General features: G+C 48.3%; 1 long non-coding RNA gene across 1 annotated transcript in view; it reads right to left on the bottom strand.

Moving 5' to 3' along the window:
• Window positions 1-4,143: 4,143 nt before the first annotated feature.
• The window catches only part of LOC109319368, an 8,228-nt gene continuing 5,035 nt past the window's right edge, over window positions 4,144-7,336 (bottom strand). Inside the window, exon 2 of the long non-coding RNA XR_002103494.1 lies at window positions 4,144-6,673. This is a non-coding gene — a long non-coding RNA (uncharacterized LOC109319368). The remainder of the gene's footprint in view (window positions 6,674-7,336) is intronic.

The following is a 7,336-nucleotide window of genomic DNA, read 5'->3' as shown; positions in this document are numbered from 1 at the left end:
GGGCCAGATCCAGCCTACCAGGCCATTCTATCCAGCCTGTGGAGCACTTAAATAAACTTTTTATCTGCTCCTGGCTGCCTGTCAAAAATGACAGGAGACAAGGGCAGTAGGACCCAGGGGAAGCCAGTAGGACTCAGGAGAAAAGACCAAGCCAGGCCAGGCCAGGCCTGTCTTCCCCAACCAGAAGCCTCTGCCTGCCACAGCTTTCACTGCTTCCTTGCACGCCTGCTTCAGCACCATGAGGCTCTGGGCTGCGTTTCTGGACTGCTGGAGCACAGTACCCCAGGAGCAGGAGGAGGGGGTGGGGAAAGGGGGAAGAGAGAGAGCAATGAGGGAAAGAGAGAGAGATCATAGGGCGAGTCCCACACACACACCCCACCATACACATGTACCCACAGACCCCCGTCCCCTCACACACCCCAGCCACCCTCCCCTGCATACACACCCACATGCTCCCTCACCCCACAGCTATCCACCTCCCCACAAAAACTACACACACACATGCCTCCTCCTAGTATACAAGAGTAAGACTTCGTTTTAAGCTATTGTGGAATCACCTCTGCGTACACTACACAAACGCATGTAAATCAGGACAAAAATATTTTTTGAAAGCAAATTAATGAATGTTGTAGATATTTGATTTTTAGAATATAATTTGGTATTTTCCTGGTTCTGAGATGGCAAAACCCCTTGCTGAAAGGAGTATTTCTGGGGGTAAGGGAAGGGACTTCTGGTGGCAAATTTGGGGGTAAGGAGGTTGGGACTTCTGGTCTCGAGGTGGCAACTAGGGGCAGGGGCACCTATCAAGGGGCAGGGCTACCCATGCCAAAACTCAGTAAGTGGCCCTCCACCAGAGATAATTGCTCACCTAGCTGGCCCTCCCAGCTAGGGAGCAGTGGGGTGGGACCAGCCCTTTTTTTTCTGGAGCAGATGGCACAGCCCAGCCTAGGGCTGCGAAGCATGCTGGGATGTTGAGGGACTGTAATTTGATTTGAACCAGGAAGGCGTCTGGGACAAGTTCCATAAACTGGTTTGGCCCAAATCAGTTAAATCTAATACTATATTCAAGGTTTATTTTAAACCAGTTTCAGCCATTTTGAAACTGGTTAATGTTTACCAAGGTTCTGTTCTGTTACAAGTTTAAACCAGTTTCTGATCACTTAAACCAGTTTATGTATAACTTCTGTACCTAGCTCAGATGTTCTAAGGCTATAAAAACCAAAGTCACGCCATGACAGGGGACCCCTGAAGTCAAATACCTCTATTTGGAGTTCTGGGGAAAAGCAAGTTCCTCCCCATCCAAAAGAGTCAAGGGTTGGTGTCAGGGATGCCCTCTCTTCGGGAATAGCAGAAGTGGGAATGGGCCAGCTAGTTCTCTCAATGGGACTGGTTGGTATATCTGACTCCTCTTCACCTCCAAGGATAAGGACCTGAAGGTGTTTCTACAGTGGTGGGCTGGGCTTGCTGCCTTCTCCTAACCCTCTTAGGGTGGTGTTGGGTGAGATGTGGGAATGAGAAGGGTTGATGTTAACACCTCAAGGTGATGAATGTGGCAGCTTATGTACCTTGGAGCTTGTGTTTCAGGCTCTTTACAGCTGTCATTGTTTTGGACGGAGCTTGTTTACTAGAAGAGCCTCTGTCACTCACTCGGACGCTGGTCTACTGATGTGAGTAGAGCCACCAGGTGGAGATAATAAATGTTTCTGCTGACACAGCAATAACCCTACCAAAGGCAGAAGCTTTCTCTTGTTGTCCAACACTGTTTACAGTGTGTATTTTCCCAGAATAATTTCATGCTTTTTTTCACTTTACTAGCCAACAGAACTAGGCTGCAAAAAAATACCTGTTGCTGCATAAGCCTGGTTTCACAGTCAGGGTTGTGTTCTAGTCATAGCCACCAGAGAGATTCGAGCCTTCCTTTAAGAAATGATGGCTGCGCTGTCTCTGATCATATAGATCTAAGGAGCTGGGGCCACAAGCGCCAGACTGATATGTGTATCTTCACTGAGCCCTGAACTCTTTTTCCCCTTGTACAGCAGGGAAGGGGGTGGAAAAAAGAAAGGGGTCAACCTGGATGGGGAGGACTTCTGAAAGAAATGGAGTAGGAGCATTCTTTATCAACCTGCTGCTAGGTCCAAGTCTTCATGATCTTCTGGCAGGGAGAGATATGATGGGTAAAATTTTCAATCCACATTTCCATAGAAGAAAGGGCCCTGGTAGCTTGTGGCCCTTCTTCATACTTCAGGATGTTGCTCGGGTGTTTGTATGAGCAGAAGCAAGATGGAAAGGGTGTTTTAGTATGTGAGGCAGTCATCCACCACCCATAGCTCACAAACACTATGTTCCCTACTTGACCCTTCAGCAAGTGACCTTGGCCACAGGAAATCAAGAAGTGAAAACTCAAGGCGACAGGGAGAGCAGAGTATTATAGTGCCTCCAGTGTGGTGCTTGCTCAGTGTTGTTACCAGTGAGTTCGTGAAAGTTGAAGAGCTTTGCTCAGTAGGAATCAGTATTCATTGCTTCTGCTACTATCTCTTCCATACCACTCCAGATTAGTTCAGATGTAGGAAGGGGTTTGTGTCTTCAAAGTACTGTATGCCTCAAACTGCAGTATTATCTGGCAAGCAGGGTGATGTCAGTCCATCAGCAGTAAATGTCAGCATCGCAGTGTGACCTCTTGCTCAGTAACATAGCTGGCTTACAGCACAAGCATGTGAGCTTCTATCATCTTTCCCGCACCTTGCTCTTGTCTCCTTTAGTCTTTGAATCAAGAGTTGCACGTTTTTGTAAATCTCTGTGTACCCACCATGGTGCAGGTGATGTAATTACCAGGATGCCCTTCAGCTCCAGGTCTCTCTCCTCTATTCTGCTGCTTAACCACTGCGAACAAGCTGAGATTTGCTTCTAGGCTGACTTCTTAGTCCACTAAGCCTCAGCTCTACCTGTCTCAGTCCCAGCCTTGCCAGCTGTAGCAGAGATCTTGCTAACCTGAGGATAGCACCCAAGCCAGTTTGTTACGGGTCTCCGCCTCTGGAGAAGACACTAGCCTGTACTTGTTACTTGTTCTGAAATCACACTTACCACACGCAATCCATAAGGGATTAGACACAGCAAAAACCTACATTACATATAAGCAAGAAAAATCACATAAATAGTAACCATACATTGAAACAACAACATGAATAAATAACCATAAAAAACTAAATTATTATCTCACCTTGTACTCCCACTAAAATGTTGCTTCTACCTCTGACCAGAGATCTGTTTCCAGCTACTTCCTCTGTTAAGACAATTTTGAGTCAATTCTCAGCTTGCACCACCCAGCTTCTACCAGCTGAGGAACTAAAAATCACACAAAACCTATAGAGCCTTAAACAACTAATTTCTCTCAGTTACCTACCCCTCAAATATGTGACCTTATCTAGTCATCTACATGTTTCAATTCAGTTCTCAGGGAGCATGTGTATATTATGTAAATAACTTCCTCCCCCTCCCCCAATATACACCTAGTTGTCAGCCCAGATGTTTCTAAATTATAATTAGATCTAAAAATATGTACATCCTTTCAGATGTATAAATTGCTAACCCAATATCCCTAGCTATCAATTATTTGAGAGAGAGAGAGAGAGAGAGAGAGAGAGAGAGAGATGGTCTCTGACTTGTTCTCTTATGGAGTGAGGATTAGACTCTGTCCAGTTGTCTGCTGTGCCAAAGGCTTCCCACTTTGAAATGTAAATTCCAGTTTTTTGTGGATCTGCCTCAGCTCACAAATACACTGCCTCTTCCTTGGTTTACTATCTGCATAGCCATCCCAAATGGCAATTCTCTGAGATTACTTCTCAGATGTATGAAGAGTACTGTGAGGAGTGGGATGCTTAATCTAACAAACACCTTATTGCCTAGTGCAAATCAAACCCACGATGATGAAATTATAATTATACTTCAAATCATCATTCATGAAAACAGAAAAAATGATATACTACATTAGTAAATCTAGTTTGGGAAAATATCTATCTATGACACCTTATGAATCCCTAAACAAGCCCTGCCTTTCTGGAGGTTTGTGGCAGTCTCCCTACAGAAAGGTCCTGTAGCTCTATATGTAAAGGAGCAGTACAGTTACAGAGAAGTTAAAAGTATTACTGATATGGCAGGGGTTTAGCACTATATTATTCAGTTTAAGATCAAAGCAAAAAACAACATAACTATTGGAATCTGCATTAATTTGGTAGTCTATATATTATGTTAAAAAAACACAACAAAAACAGTCAAAAGATATGTGTCATTCATCTTGTAGTCATTACAGCTAACTGTACATTTCACTCAGATTTGTAAAATAAATTAGTTTTCTTGACACTGCCTCCTATTAGTTCACTATCAGTCATTTCTATGCCTGAGTAAGGTTTGTAGCTGGAGCTAAAAACGGGCTGCAGGGCTGTAAAATAGAAGTGAGACATTACCAGGTATGGCTAACAGACAGCAACATGGTAGAAGAAAGGATAATTTGAATAGTGGAATGTCAAGACTATTAAAAACAAGAGAGAAGGCTGTAGAGTGACCAAAAGGTGCCCATCGCTGGAGATGCCTGTCACTGCTCCTCTCACAGGGCTCTGCTTCTCCCCCAGCCTTTTGCCCTTTGTTATGCCCTGTTCCCCAGCCACAAGCCTACTGCCCCCATACCACAAGTGCCTCCTCTTGGCCAGGGGTCCAAGCAAGACCTCCCCCTCAGAGCATGATGGTCAGATTGCATTTGACTCCCAATCCATACTCCCACCTGGCAGCTTCCCTGTAGCTCCTTGACTTCTTGCTGTGCTGCTCCGCCAGCCTCTGAACATGACAGCTGCCACCTCTGAAAATCTTACTGCATGGCATCTGCCCTGGGCACTGGGTCTTCAGGCTCAAACCTGGAGTGGGTGAGGGGGCTAACTTCCTAATTGTTTTGGGGGTTTTTTGCCCCCTCCCCAGGGGACTAGCCATTGCAGCTGAGACTGACACCACAAGGGGCCTAGCCCAGTAGGTATTCTCCTAGCATTCCTTTAGCTCTGGGTCTTAGAGCTCTGAAAGCAGCTGGATCTCCAGGCAGGGACTCACTCTACTCAGATGTTTGGCCAGCTTGGACAAGCTCCTGGATGCCCCTGGGAGAGAAGAGAGACCCCAGAGAGGTGCAGCACAGCCATCAGCCAAAGGAAAGGGCACCTGATTTGACTGAAGGAGGTTCCTATGTGAAAGACCTGGGAGGGCAGCATAGAGCTGTGAGGGCAGGGACAGGCCTCCTGGGGCAGTTGCAAATGAGTTGTTGTCTGAGCTTTCTGGGAGCCAAAAGGGTTAGTTCTGCGGGGACAGAACAGCAGCCTGAGACTTGTGACTTATCGATAAATTTGATGGCTGGCTACTGCAGAGTGTCTTGTGAGATATGCAGATAAAATAGGCTCTGGCAAAGGAAGTAATCTACCCTCCACTGGTACCTAGTCACCTGGAGGAGAGGACCAGGAGGCACAAGGCTGTCGCACACCCTGCCCTTGCTGCAGGAGGCAGGTGCTGGGCAGTGCATTCCTAGAGGCTCCCCCACCCTCTCACATCTATGTGGAGAGGATCCCACGGTGAAAGACATATCACAAGGTTTTTTCTGGAGCCGAGGCTCATGTATGGGTGCAAGATGGGCCCCAGTCACCTACCACTCCCCTCCAACCAGCCCCCACAGTGAATTCTGTGCTGCACCAGGGCAGTCCTGAGTGCCAGCTCCACATCCCCTGCGGTGAGCTGGAGGGAAGGCAGGAGAAAGTCCCATCCTGCTGACCACAGCACAGTTGGCTGGGCCAAGGTGATTCATCTCCTGGGGAGTGTGTCTGTGTCACTGGATGCAGGAACTTGGAAAAGGCAGTAGGATAGGCTGGCCAGGTGTGCTCCATGGTCCATCTTCAGGCTTGGTCTCTGTCTGGGGTGAGTTCTGGTCATTGTGGCAGCAAGTATTCAGACACCAGGAAGGCTCAGGGACTGTGGGGCTGCCTTACTAGGCTGTGGCAGAGGATCCACATTTCTCCCATTGGACTTGGAGCTGGCACTGCCTCAACCCCAGAAATGCCAGGGCCTGAAGGAGGGTGTCCTAGCTCACTTGCAAGACAGGAAGGAAAGGACAACCACCTCAATTACCAGAGATGGGAGCCAGGGTCCTAGTGGACCCCATGGGCAGGGGCAAGCACTCCAGCCCTTCATGGCCAGTCCATACAGAGGAAGGAAGTCTTGAGGATGAAGCTTATGAAGCCATCTCTACCACAGGCTTCCACATGTTCCAAGTGAAAATGAAAATGGTATGGGCTCGGGCAGGGAGCAGAGCTCGTTCCACCCTCAAGTGATCAGTGCTGTTGGGAACCCCTCCCCTCCCCAGGATACAAGAAAGGCCCCCATTGCCTGGTAGCCCCAGGGCCCCACTCACAATGCTCAGCCCCTCTCAATGGGCCCCAATTCCCTTGTTTTAAGTCCCCAACCATGGCTCTGGCACCAGCTGGTTGGGTCCTATCTGGAAGACCCTTTCATTCTCATTATGGACATTCAGGAGCAGTGGCACCAAGCTTCAGAAGCCACATACCTTGAGGTCCCACTTGTAGTTGGCTGTGATGATACCCATCAGTTCTTTGAAGAGGGAGATGGAGAGTCCATGGATCCTGCTAGACTCCTGTAAGTGGAAGCAAAAAAGAAAAAAAAGAGGGAGGAGAAACTCAGTGAAGGCCATTCCCACCGACAGAGAGGGGTCCAAATGACTGATTCACATCTAAATGCTTCTGACTTTCCTCCAGTTGCACACTGCTAGCTGGGGCCAGGTCTGTAACTGGTGCAAACTGGCCTGGCTTTGCTGATGTCAACAGGCTGGGCACATCAGCCTAGTCCTGGGGGTAGCCTGCTGATGGGCAACAGATTTCTGGTGCCCCAATAAGAGGGCTCTGCAGTTGCAGGAGCTAAATGAGGCGAGTGGGGTTGCTGGGCAGATCCCAATTGATGTTGGGGAGACAGAATTTGAAACCTGCCCTGGGGTATTCAGAGAGGAGAAGGGTGAGGGCTGTAGGGCAGGTGGGATGGGCAGATATAAGGGAACTCTGTCCTGAGGGGGTGAGTATCAGGGTGAGTAGGAAAGGTGACTACCCATGTTCTTGTCTGAGCTGCCCCAGCCACAAGGTCCACATGATTGAGATGTATCTGGAGGAAGGGTCAAGGACCCTGAGGAATCTCCTCAGCCAAGTCTGCGCTACAGAGGGCAGCAGGACTCATGCAGCAGCAAGGCTGTCAGAGCACAGCTTGGTTTATCCCCAGCACAGCCCTGTCTGCAGGCATATGCCTGAGA

Source organism: Crocodylus porosus, unplaced genomic scaffold (assembly GCF_001723895.1).
Source record: "Crocodylus porosus isolate Cpor-Errol unplaced genomic scaffold, CroPor_comp1, whole genome shotgun sequence".
NCBI classification, from domain to species: domain Eukaryota; kingdom Metazoa; phylum Chordata; order Crocodylia; family Crocodylidae; genus Crocodylus; species Crocodylus porosus.
Note: the sequence above shows the minus strand (reverse complement) of the source record. Positions and strands in the feature narration are given on the sequence as shown.